The sequence below is a fragment of the Cantharellus anzutake genome (assembly GCF_015039405.1).
Source record: "Cantharellus anzutake strain C23 chromosome Unknown EI90scaffold_31, whole genome shotgun sequence".
Lineage (NCBI taxonomy): Eukaryota > Fungi > Basidiomycota > Agaricomycetes > Cantharellales > Hydnaceae > Cantharellus > Cantharellus anzutake.
The window spans coordinates 734,306-748,000 of record NW_024066981.1 but is presented as its reverse complement, the minus strand read 5'-3'; positions in this window follow the sequence as shown (position 1 = coordinate 748,000).

The window sequence follows — 13,695 nt, the reverse complement described above, 5'->3', positions numbered from 1 at the left end:
TCTCAGACATTTATTCTGTAGAGTAGATAAAGTTCTGAGAATTAAGCCGTGCTTTGATCGCCAGAAGATGGGTAGGCCGTATAAGACTATTGGGAGTACAGCACCTATGTACATCTGGCGGAGATGTGTTTGGTGTATGCCTCTCTCGGAGTTTCCTAACATCCTTAGTGCGTGTGCCGCGCCCGAAGCTTTCGCGGCTGTCTTTTTTATGTGCTCCATGAACTTGAGGTGTGGGTCGAACCAGATACCTAAGTATCTCATAAGGTTGGATGGGTGGATTGTTCTGGTTGCGCCTTCTTCGTTCGAGGGGATAGTGACTGACGGGCCTGGACCTGCATTTCTGCCGGTCTTGGTTTTGGTGAAGTGCATAAGTTCGTTCTTCACCTGGTCGGTCTTTAGTCCTCTCTGCTTTAACCAGTTGTGTGCTGCAACAAACACCAGCTGGATCACCTTTGTTGCTTCTGCTCTAGATGGGGCTGACACCGCCAGTGAGCCGTCATCTACATAAAGCGTTAGTGGTGATAGTTTTATTATGCCTTTGTTGTATTGCGGGCTTAGCTCTGGGTCTCCTTCTATTTTCTTTGTGGTTTCCTCGGCTATAGCCTTGCACATCAGGGAAGTGAAATAGGCCGTGAGGATCGGGGATACACATGAACCCTGGGGGACGCCTGTTGTTATGGGTTTGAGCTTATCGCGTTTGCCATCAAGGCAGATTGCTGCTTTCCTCTCCGATAGGAAGCTGTGTGTCCATCTCACGATGGGGGTGGGGATATGTAGTTTCCTCATCGTGTCTAGCAGGTGCGTGTGTGGGATGAAGTCGAAAAAGCCGGTGATGTCGAAGGTGAGCATTGACACCACTTTGTTGTGGTTCCATGCAGCTTCTATGTCATGCGTGATGGTAAGCAGGGCGTCCTGTGCTGATCTGCCTGGTAGTCCTCTGTACTGGGTGTTTGGGAAGAGTTGGTGTTTTGCCGCTAAGAAGGCCAGTCTCCGTGCTTGGATCCTCTCTAGCGCTTTTCCTGACACTTCCAACAGTTGGATTAGTCTGTAGGATCGGAGGAGTGAGTAGTCTCTGCCTGGTTTCTGCAGTGCTACCGCAATGGATGTTCTCCATGCTTTAGGGTGGTAACCCGAGTCGGCGCAGAGTCTCAGTAGGTGGAAGATTTCATCTTCCATTATGTCCCAGGCCCATCTCCATGCACGGCCCGTCAGGCCTGAGATACCTGGGGTGTTTAGTTGGGCAGCAGTGAATATGGAGTCGCGGACTTCGCCCTTCGTCACGCTTACATATTCCATGTCGTCATTGCGTGGGGTCAGGTTGATACTTGGGGAGTGTGGTAGTGATGGTGGTTGGGGGAAGAGGTTTTCACGGAGTATGTTACATTTTTCTTTATGGCTGACTGCGAGTTGGTCTGTTCTGTTTAGGATGGGGGGTGAAATGTATGTTCTTTGGCTTTTTGTCCACTTGCAGAAGTCCCACAGGTTGCTGTGATTGGCTTCCTCTGTGAGTTTGCGGTAGTGAGCCTGTTTGGCTTTCCTGATCTGTGTGCAGATGTCCTTGTGTAGGTGTTTTACTTTTTCCGCGAGGTATAGCGATGGGCGGTTGAAGTCTTTCACCCATCCTTTTAGGGATTCTCTCATCTGTCTCAGTTCACGGTATGACTTAGATAGGTCCTCATTCCACCATGGTTTAGATGCCTTGCTTGGGCGTCTGTGAGGTACAGATCTTTCAGCTGCTTTTTCCACCATTTTGTGGATCAGGGTGGTGGCTTCCTCTAGTGATTCGGGTGACGCTGTGTGTTGGTCTGCATTGAGTAATTCACCCTTCAGGCTTTTGATCTTTTGGGCATTGTGGGCTAACTCTTCTGTGAGTGCCTTTGTGAACTCTTCTTTACTGGCATGTTTCCAGTTTAGTTTGGTTTCACATGGGTTTATGACCTGTTCTCTGGGTGGGCCCAGTTGGAAGATCGTGGCATGGTGGTCCGATAGACAACCAATTTCTGTGTTGATATAGTGACCGGAGATGGCCCCAGCTCTGTTGGCTGCGGCATTGGAAAAGGTAAGGTCAATCACTGATGTGTGGCCGCTGTTGTCTTCCCATGTTGGTACAAATGGTTCGTTGCATAGGGTGAACGCGCCCCCTTCGAGCCATTCAATAGTTTCCAAGGTTCTTTGGCACGGTGTTTCGATCCGGTCATCCCAGTCTGGATGGCGGATATTCCAGTCACCCGTGAGGATGGTTGGAATGTCCGTGTCCAACATGGTCTCTGCCAGTCTTTCCGCTGTGTATTCTTTTCTCTGATTTGCTACGAGTGTTTTTTGGTTGTAAATATTTATGAGCCTAACTGGTTGTTGCGTAGAGCCGTTCCTTTTTACATCTAGTACCATGTAGTCGAGGTCTGAGGCTATGTCGTTCCTCAAAGTTAGTTCCATGTTAGCGTCTTTCCGGTAGTATGCTATTGTTCTGGGTCTGTCGCCTTCAGCGATAGGTTGTTTGGGTAGTATGGTTTGCCACCCCTTGAGGGCGACTGAAATGTAAGTGTTGTTCACTTTGTGCCACCAGGGCTCCTGGACTAAGAAGATGTCGATGGCTGGTTTGTTGCGGTTGGCTATGTTGTGCATCGCGGCTTGTGTGGCCACATTAGAGTGGTTGACGTTTAGACTGCACACCGTCAGTGTGGTTGCTATTTTGGTTTGTCGATTCATTGAGTTTGCCCTTGGAGTTGGCTCAACGGTTCGATTACCATACTATCGTCAGTTGGTTTTGGTTTTGCGCGGGGGATCTTTATTGGCGGGATTGGAGCTACTCCCCCCTGGCTCTTGCACTGATCATTTTGGCAGCCAAGGCCTTTTGGGCCTCGGGCGGTTGCTGTTGACTCAGTATTTTGCTCAGGTCTTGGTCTGAGAGACCAAAGTCTGGGGGGTCGTCTGGTGTGGTTTGGGCAGGGACTGTTTTTTGCTTACCTTTCCCTTTTTTCTTTGCCGGTTGTTCAGTTGGCAGGGTGTGTTTTGGCGTTGGTGTGTTTTTCGGTGCTAGGGGTAGTCCCATGCGGCCTCTCCTGGCTCTGCAGTCCTTGTGTGAACTTTCGTGTTCCCCTTTGCAATTGACACAGTGGTGTTCGGCATTCTCGGGGTGAGACTCGGTTTTGTGGTCTTTCGCACCGCATTTCAGGCACCTTGTCTGGTTGCAGTTGGCTGTGCGGTGGGCAAGCATACCACACTTGCTGCATGCATATACCTGTACACGGTCCTCATAGGGTGTGATTGTGCATCTGGTGTTAAAAAGGAAGACCGACTTCAGACTCAGCAACGTGTCCCTGTCTTTTTTGTTAGAAAGGTCAACTACGATGGATGCAAAGTTCTTAGCGTGAATTGTTTCCTCTGTACCGAGCCACTTTGGTGGTCTCCAGTACTTCAGGTCTTTGTACTGTGGTACGTAGGTGCACAGTTCTTTGTGGATCATTCCGGGTGTTATCGGTTCGTTGTTGCTGTGGGCGGGAATCTTGTTGATCTTTACGTGGTAGTGCTCCTGGTTGGGTAGGGCCGAGATTACTTTGTGTTGGGTAATGGCAGCTGCCATCTCGTGGCCGTAGGCGATGAGGTCTGAGGCTTTGCACGTCAGGGCAGTAGTTATCTTGATGTTTCCCGCTAACGAGTATCCTACAGCCATTACTCTTAGATAATGGGGTGCGTTTTTCTTTTCCAGAATGTCGTTGATCTTCTTTCTCGTTTTGATGCCATTCGGTTGGTCGTCTGGTTTGATCAGAGGTCTCACTTGGATGACAAGGCATCTCAGGTCGGCTGCGGGACCGTTGCCGGTGTCATTCGACGGTGCGTTGGGCCGGTTGGTGGCTGAGGTCATATTCGATCTGGGTGGTGGTGGGGTCTTAGCCGCCACATGTGCCCAAGTTGTGTTGGGGGTTGACATGGGGGCAGCGACAGTCACCGGGTCCCTGTGTGGGGGGGTATACTGTATGGTATGGCCTATTTCTAGACACTGAATCCTTTCGGTCAGTTCTGTGAGTTTGGCGTTGACCGTGTTGAAATTGTCAGATTGGGACTCAGCAGTGTCTGGCTTTTTGTTATCGGTGTCTAACTCCGATAGCGTGTTCATCCAGCTTTTAAGATAGTGTAAGTGGTGCCATAGGCCCATTTTTCTGGCTTCCATCAGTCTGTTGAGGGTGTCTTTCATGCTTTCGGTGACGTTGTCGATGCAACCATGGTCATCGTCTGTGAGCTCTGCTCTGTGCCACAAGGGGGTGGCCTGCATTTCTTCATCCATTGGGCCATGTAAGGACGTCTGGAGAGTATACAGGTCTGTCCATCCGGGGGTCAAATGGGTCTGTGGATTGTTGGTAACGGGTTGTCCTCCTAGGTCCGAATTTTGATGTTCGGCCATGGTGGTGGTTGGGGGGTAAGTTGGTGGTTAGCAGGGAGTATAGGAGGGTGTGTGTGTGTCTTTTTAACAAGACAACGTTAACCCTCTCTTGTCGAGGTGGTGTCACGTGTGTGTGGATGATGATGATGATAAATCTCTCTTATTACCCTGTGGCCTCGTGATGACGTGGCAGTGCGGCTATCCCGTCTTGACACCGTAGCGTACATGAGGGGATAATCTAAGCATTGTGGTATGGTGTCTGATTGGTATCTTTGGGTGTCAGCGATCCTCGGGTTCTGTAATGTCTGGGGTATTGTCGTGGGATTTGGTATGATAAAGAAAATAAAAGAAAAATAAATAGCGCTCTGTCCTACTGCTCCTCGCTTCTGCTCTACTGCTGCTGTGCTGTGGTTGTTTGGGGCGCCCGTGGTACAGGGGGGGGGGTCTTGTGGGTTGACCAGTTGTGTCTCGTTTGTGTTTGTCACCCATCTTGGACTTCTTGATGAAGGTTGCAAGTCTCTCTATGCCCTTCACCTTGCCCATGAGAGTATTGAATTTGGTCTGGTTGCCGCATCCGAGGTTATGTCGGTATCTGCTGACACGGGGGCACTCGGATAGTATGTGTGACCTGGTCTGTGTCGGTCTCCCACAGTTGCAACTCTTGCTCTCTGATGCAATGCCGAATCGGTGGTAATATTCACCAATGTGGGCGTGCCCTGTGTGGAACTGGGTGATTCGGCTGAAAGTCTTCCTGTCTAGTGTGCTGAATCGTCTCGTGGGCTTAATTTTCGGTGCGAGTTGGTTCGCTGCATGGAATCCTGATTTGGGTGGGTTCGGGGTGTTCATCCAGCGGAGGTTCCATGCTTCGGCCATCTCTTTCTTACGCAGACTTGCTACATATGAGAGGGATTTGAAGTTGGGTCACGCGGGTCTGAGGCGTGCTCCTTGTTTCGCTAACTGGTCTGCACGTTCATTTCCTGGTATGCCGAAGTGTCCTGGGCACCAGTGAAGTGCTATCTTCACGTCTGTGAATTTGGACAGTATCCCGTGCATGGTTTTCCTGAACTCTCTCATGAGTTCCTGCCCTTTGCTCGGTTTTCCCTGGAAAACCTGGTTTAGTGCTCCTGTGTTATCTGCATATAAAACAATGTGGGATGGTTTGGTGGTGACGTTACCGTCATCCAGGGTGCATCTAATGTGGTCTGCGGCTGTTTTCAGGCCCATCATTTCGGCATCATAGGCTTCTACGTGTTTGCCTAGGGCTCTGTTTTCTTCAAATGCGACTTTTCCACATGAGTATCCCACTATGCCATAGCCTGTTTTGGTTTGCCTGTCTTCCTCATAGCGGGAACCATCTGAGTATACGAGGAGGAGGTTGGGGTCTTCCTCACCTTCGGTGATGAATGACATGTGGTCGTCGGCCCATTCTTGCTTGAATGAGTTGCCGGCATTGTTGGGTGGGGTGAACAGGTGGGTGCGGTCCATGGTGTCCAGTCCAGAGTTGTCCCTGTTGTGAGGCAACAACCCGTGACTCACCAGCAAGCGCACATGACCCGCATGTGACACACGGTCCTCGTGATCGCGAATGTATAGTTTCTCGTTATTTGGGATTGTTTTCTTTTTTCCTCAGTTCTCGCTACGGAGACTGAGGTCAGTTTCCTCTTTGACATTCCTCATAACTTAATAACTCATTCCAACCAGTACATTATTATAGGTTAGAATGCTAATAATATCAGTTCTCGCTACGGAGACTGAGTACATTATTATAGCCCTCCGTTAGGTTATGAGCCCAGAAGCTCTATAATTTTATATTAAAAAGAACTCCCATCAACCCAGTAACAACCATGACAACCATTTCCCACAAAGTCGATACTAGAATCTTTGAAAATGACTGGCTACAAGCTGATGGCTCCAACTACGGGACTTGGAAATCAATGATCGAGTTAGTTCTCGAAAATCACCACCTACTGGAATATGTTGATGGCTCAATAACCAAACCCTCATCCTCTCCACCTGCATCTGCACCCACCACTACACCTGCCGCTACCGGCACAGGTTCAGGAAACACTCCTCCTGCTACTCCTGCCCCACAACCCGCAACCACATTAACCCCACTCCAAATCTGGAAAGAAGGAAACTCAGCAGCATTACTGCAGCTTGTCGTATCTGTTGACGAGGAAGTCAAACTCCTCATTAAGGGTATAAAAGAAGCTCCTACAGCATGGACAGAAATCAAGAAGAAATTCGAAGGAAAAGGCGCGAAATCGGTCTTTTACCTTATGAAGAAACTCTTCCATACCGTCATGCTTCCTGAAAAGGACATCTATAGCCAAATTCAGGAGCTAAAAGAACTGTTCATTAAACTTGACTCACTTGGAACTACAATCAGCGAGGAAATTCAAACCATGGCAATACTCATGGCACTCCCTGAGGAGTGGGAAATGATCCAAGAGATTCTTTTGAACAAGGACAAACTTACCCTACAAGACACAATCGACGCCATACTCGTACACGAGAGCAAACTCAAGCATAAGCAGGAGACAGCTATGCTCATCCGAGTTGGAAAGAGGAACCCAAAAGGGAAAGCTTCTTCGGGTCAGTTGGGTCAAAGACCTAAGGAAGGGAGCAAATTAGTGTGTGGTAACTGCAAAAGGGAGGGTCACACTGCTGAACAGTGTTGGGCAGAAGGGGGCGGAGCAGAAGGGACAGGTCCAAGATTCAGAAGTGGACAACCAAGGAGATCGGGGAAGAAACCGGGGAAGGGACAATCGGCAAGAATGGCCGAGATGGAAGACTCAGGAGAGAGTTACACGATAGATATCGCACAAGAAGCCCCCAAACCTGGAACTGCTCTTGTAGCCTCAAACTCACCCTCCCACACACAATTTGTTGTTGACTCCGGGGCATCATCACATATGGCCTCGGACCGTGCAATCTTCTCATCATACCAGGAACTGACTCACCCAAAAAGGATACTGGTGGCAAACCAAAAACACATAAATGCAATCGGAATCGGTGACATTGAAATCCGAACCTTTATTGGAAATCAGTCTAGTCCTGGCAGATTCACCAAAGTCCTCCACGTACCCGATATTAGCGAAAATCTCTTATCCACCCGACAGCTGGCAAGTGTCGGGCTCCAAACAACCTTCTCCTCCAATTCCGCTGACATCGTGGATTCACGGTCTGGAAAGCTCGTCTCACGGGCTTACCTAAGTGGTAGCCTCTACAGGCTACAGGTCAAGATCGAGAATCCCCAAGTCGCGAGGTTTTGTCGAGTAGAGGAAACAAAAGGAGATGGATGCGCGTTCACAGCCCAGGCCATGCTAACCTCAGAGGCCAGTCTAGCCCTATGGCATCGTAGACTTGGTCACATCACCGAAGAAACAATTCTGAAAATGGAAAAGCATGAGTCAGTAAGTGGCATGAAAATCACCGACAAGAAGAATGGCCGCTGCATACCTTGCCTGAAAGGAAAGCAAACTCGCGACCCCATTCCAAAATCCACTTCAAACCGCGCTACAGAACCACTAGGTCGAGTATTCACTGATCTATGTGGCCCCATCACTCCGGAAACCCGTGAGGGTTATCGCTACTTCATGACATTCACCGATGACCACAGTCGGTATACCCACGTTGCACTCGCGAAGACAAAAGACTCGGCATTCGACCTGTTCAAAGCATGGAAAGCTAAGGCTGAAAAGGAATCTGGCCACAAAGTCAAAATCATACGCTCAGATGGAGGTGGCGAATACACCTCAGCGGAATTCAAGGCCTGCCTAAAGTCTGAAGGAATCACGCACGAAATAACAAATGCATATACCCCGCAAGAAAATGGAGTTGCCGAACGTGTGAACCGTACTCTAAATGACCGTGCACGCTCAATGTTGGAAGACACAAAAGAAGTACTCAAGGTGAAACAACTTCCCCCGAGCTTTTGGGGTATCGCGATACGACATGCAGTCTGGATTAAGAACCGGGTATTGACCCGAGCCCTTGACCAGAATCGGACACCGTTTGAAGTACATTTTGGGCGAAAACCCTCACTCCAACCTCTGCGACTTTTCGGGTGCATCGCTTATGCCCATGTCCCCCAGAAGTTCCAAACAAAACTTGGGGCAAGGACAGTTGAGTGCATCCATGTCGGGTTTGCCGAAGACCGGAAGGCATATTTGCTGTGGGATCGGGCCAAGAGACGAATGCTCGACTCGCGTGATGTAGAATTCATTGAAGGGGATGATCGAGAGAGAATGAGAGTCGAAGTAGATGAGGGAGAAAGCGAAGAAGATGAAGGGGGAACTCCAAACAATCTCGAAAGTCAGAATGCCGGTTCAAGGGGGGACCAAAGCGGCGAAACAAAAGGAGAAGAGCAAAAATCACCCACCGATTCACCGCCAGTAAACCAACAATCTGAGCCCATAACCCCACCTATTCAAACTTCCAACTTCCGCACACCACTCCGTCGATCAAACCGAATAAATGCCGGAAAACGACCAATGAGGCCAGATGAGGACCCAAAGATGGAATTGGGATCCAAACACACCAAAGAAAACACGAAATCACCAGATCCAGTGGGCAATCCTGAAAAGAGTACAAACTCAGTGGGCGAAAATAAAGAGAAAGAGGAAGCACTCAACTTTGCTATCCTCAGAGATGGCGATGAATTTGCCTATGCCACCACCGAATCACCCCGGAACTACCGCGATGCGATGACACGTATCGACGCTGATGGATGGACTGCTGCGATCACCGAAGAATATCAAAACTTGACCAAGCGAAAAGTTTTTGATGAAGTCGATGCACCCATAGGTGTGCGCGTACATGATGGCCGTTTGGTATTCGCCGAAAAAACAAACTCCGAAGGCGAAGTCATAAAAAAGAAGGTCAGACTCGTGGCGAAAGGGTATACAGAAGTTTTTGGAATCGACTATTTCCAAACTTACTCACCAACCTTGGGCCACGACACCCTCTTTGCTTGTCTTACCTATGCCGCTGGACACAACCTCGAGATCCATCAGCTTGACGTGGTAGCTGCTTACCTAAACAGCGACCTCCGGGAGGAGATCTACATTAAACCTCCAGACGGTGTTCCAACAACTCCCGGAAAGGTCTGGCTACTAAAAAAGGCGCTGTATGGCTTGAAACAAGCCGGGCTGGAATGGTACCGGACACTCCGAGATCACCTAAAGTCGCTGGGATATCAGCAATCCGGCTATGACCCATGCCTGTACTATGCCGATCACTCATGCTTTGTCTTGGTCTATGTGGACGATTTACTCGTCGTCGCCCCAAAAGCCCACCTAGACAAAACAAAAAAGGAAATCATGGGGAGATATGAGATGCGAGACCTAGGGGAAACTCACTGGTTTTTGGCTATGGAGATCACACGCGACAGAGTGGCCAGAACGATCACCATAAGCCAGCGACAATACATTACCGACATCCTTACCAGGTTTAGACTGGAAAAAGCAAGAACCATGAGTACTCCCATGTCTGCGAGCTTAAAACTCGAAAAACTCCACTCACCCGAAGTTAACCAAACACTTTATCAATCTATGCTTGGCTCTCTAATGTACGCGGCAATCAGCACTCGCCCTGACATCTCATTTGCCGTCGGACTACTGTCCCAGCACGCTATCGCCCCCGGAAATCAACACCTATCAGCCATCAAGCGGGTGTTTCGATATCTGAATGGGACGCGCGACCTAGCTCTGACATTCGATGGAAAATTATTAGGGGAGGGGCTGCACGGTTTTGCAGACGCCGATTGGGCCGGAGATCCTAGTACCAGGAGATCAGTGTCTGGTTATTGTTTCAGTCCCATGGGCTTTCGAGGAGGGGTCTGATCCTTTCCATGCCTGGGAGAATGTGTTTGGCGAACCAGGTGATGCAGGTGGAGAATCGCTTGCGCAGGTCCAACTTGTATCTCTTTCGTGGGTCGAATACTGGGAGGGGTGGGGGAGATGTGGGTGTGGTGTTTCTTCTTTGGTTCGGGTAGAGTCTGTTAATCAGGGGGTGGTCATCTGGGAGGCGGGCGAGCCTGATTGCCTCTGTCTCCAGTTTGTAGTCGAGGTAGATGTCCATGGGTGGGATAGATGACTCTATCTCCATGGCGTTGATGCTTGTCATGTGGAATGCACCTGTTATCATTCTCAGACATTTGTTCTGAAGGGTGGTCAGTTTTTTAAGAATGGCACCGGATTTTGAGCGCCAGAAGACTGGTAGGCCGTATAATGCGATGGGGAGAATGGCACCTAGGTACATCTGGCGTAGGTGTGTTTGGTGGATTCCCCTTTCCGAGTTCCTGAGCATCCTGAGTGCGTGCACTGCACTTGTCGCTTTCGCAGCTGCCCTTTTAACATGTTCTGTGAACTTGAGTTGGGGGTCGAACCAGATGCCTAGGTATCTTATGAGGTTAGAGGGGTTTACCGATCTGGTTGTGTTCACTTCGTTCGTGGGTATGGTGATTGATGGGCCTGGGCCTGCATTCCTGCCAGTCCTGGATTTGGTGAAGTGAATCAAGTCGTTCTTCACCTGGTCTGTTTTGAGGCCTCTTTTCTTCAGCCATCCATGTGCTGCTGTGAATGCAAGTTGGACCACCTTAGTTGCCTCAGCCCTGGACGGTGCTGAGGCTGCTAGGGAGCCATCATCTACATATAGCGTGAGTGGATGTGATTTTATCAAATTTTTACTGTGTAGTGCGCTTAGCTCAGGGTCGTTGGACAGTTCCTTCGCGACTGCCTCTGCTATGGCTTTAGACATTGGGGAGGTAAAGTATGCGGCAAGGATAGGGGATACACATGATCCTTGTGGGATGCCCGTTGAGATGGGTTTCAGTTCATCGCGTTTGCGGTCGAGGCAAATGGCTGCTCTCCTTTCCGATAGGAAGCTGTGCGTCCACTTCAGTAGGGGATTTGGGATGTGGAGTTTTCTCATCGTGTCGATGAGATGTGCATGTGGTATGTAGTCAAAGAATCCTGTTATATTGAAGGTCAGCATTGTTACCACTTTGTCATGGTTCCATGCAGCCTCTATGTCGTGTGTGATGGATAGTAGGGCGTCCTGTGCTGATCTGCCTGGAAGCCCTCCATATTGGGTGTTAGGGAATAGTTGGTGTTTTGCGGCTAGGAACGCCAGCCTGCAGGCCTGGACTCTCTCTAGTGCCTTTCCTGAGACTTCCAGCAGTTGGATGTGTTAGAACCAGGTGGATTCGGACGACTCCGGAGTGGAATCGGAGACTTAGCGTGGAAGGACCTCGGCCTCAGCGACTCAGGTGGAGCGCTGTGCCATTGCTGGTTGTCCTAGGGGTCCCTAATTTCGGATCTAGCAGAGGGAAAGTCTCTTGGGGGGAATTCAGGTCGGTTTCGGACTGAGGTTACAAGTTACTAGGTACATTGAATATAAGGAGGGGTCCGGAATCAAAAGGAGTGAGGGTAGGATGAAAGGAGACAAAGGGAGATGGAAAGAGGGACAACACCGAGGGTCAAGGGTTTGACTCAATGGTGTTTCTCAAAGGAGGAATGAAGGGCCAAGGCCCAAGGAGGAAGGAAGGAGGTTGGGAGTGGGGAATGGCTAGCTGACTGAATAGAAAGGAAGCAGCAGCCCAAATAGGAATGAGGGAGAATAGCGGAATTGAATAGGACAATGCAATAGTTGCAAGGTCCGAGGTAAGTCCGGAAAGTCCGAACTCGGAAGTTAAACTCCGGAATATTGGCAAACGTAATTAAATGGAATGAGCTAACCAATACAATGGGTATAAGCGGAGGTGGGGTCAAAGTCCGAGGTCGGAGCTAAGACCGGAGGTTCCGGAGATGGAGACGCGAACGGGATTCCGGAGCGGAGGTCCGGAGTCGGGAGCATAGGTTTTGCGTACTCGTCTGGAAGGTGTTGTGGTTGGGGTCGGACCCAGAATGTTCCGGAGTCGGACCAAAGGTGGTGTCAGAGCCAGAGGTGGGATAACCTCTTGGGAGTTGGCAAGGAGGAGGTGATGGAAGGGAAGTAGGGCTCCGGAAGTCGGAGTTCGGAGTTCCGGGAGCCCGGAGTGGAGGTCGGGATTGTATGGATATGACAGGATGAGTCTATATGAGCGGGGTAGCGCATAGTCTCTGTTTGGTTTCTGGAGGGCCACCGTGATGGTGGTTCTCCAGATCTTAGGGTGGTATCCTGAGTCGGCACACAGTCTCAGGAGGTGGTATAATTCGTTGTCTAGTGTGATCCATGCCCATCTCCATGCTCAGCCCGTCAGCCCGGATATACCTGGTGCGTTTAGTTGCGCAGCTGTGAAGATGGCATCACGGACTTCACTCTTAGTCACGCTTACATATTCCATGTCCTCGTTGCGGGGGGTGAGGTTGATCGGTGGTGCGTCGGGTAGAGTGGGTGGTTGGGTGGTTGGGGGAAGAGGTTCTCACGCAGAATGTTACATTTCTCTTTGTGTTTCACCGCTGGGTGACCTGTCCCACTTAGGATCGGGGGGAGATGTAGGTTCTTTGGCATTTCGTCCATTTGTGGAAGTTCCACATGTTCCTTCCTCTGTTAGCTTACGGTAGTAATCCTTCTTTGCCTTTCTGATTTCTGAGCGAATGTCTTTGTGTAGGTGTCAGGGCACACCCACCTGACCCAGCTCCACCCGGCCCAACCTGACCTGGTACCCCGCCAGTCCACCCTTCCTTACCTCCTCCCCCTTTCCCTTCTTCCCCCTCATCCTCCCCTCCTCAGTTTCTCCTTATCTTACTTCTTCTTTATTCTCCCTTTATTCTACATGGACGACTTTCTCTGTATCAATGTACAACCAACCCATCTGCAGCGCGCCCACCATGCACCTGGCCCGGGCACCTTGGGCGACTTCCCACTGTGCCCAGCATGTGCGCCTGCACCGGATGCCCTCGGGATCTCCCACGGAGACACCCGGGTGGTTACGGCTGTGTGCGAGGGTGACGTGGCACCCGTCATGTGATCCAAGCCGCATGTATATAAACGAACCTGAAGTGGGAACCGAAGAAGTAGCCTTCTTCTCAACTTTCCACTTCAGGTAAGTAGTACAATATCTCTCCTTTAATGATAATAACAACTTTCCACTTCAGTCTAAGTGGCCAGGGACCACTGTCCCACATCGGGCCTGTCAGTACGCACGCCCGATCCACCCCCACCAGGCTCTCGGTCCCGGACGCTACACCCGGACCCCCTCGACCCCGGACAAGTCCCTGACAGTAGGGACTTGGCTTTGTCTGCGAGGTAGATAGAAGGTTGGTTGAAGTCTCTCATCCAGCCTCTCAGTGAGTCTTTGGTCTGTCTTAATTCATGGTATGATCTGGTTA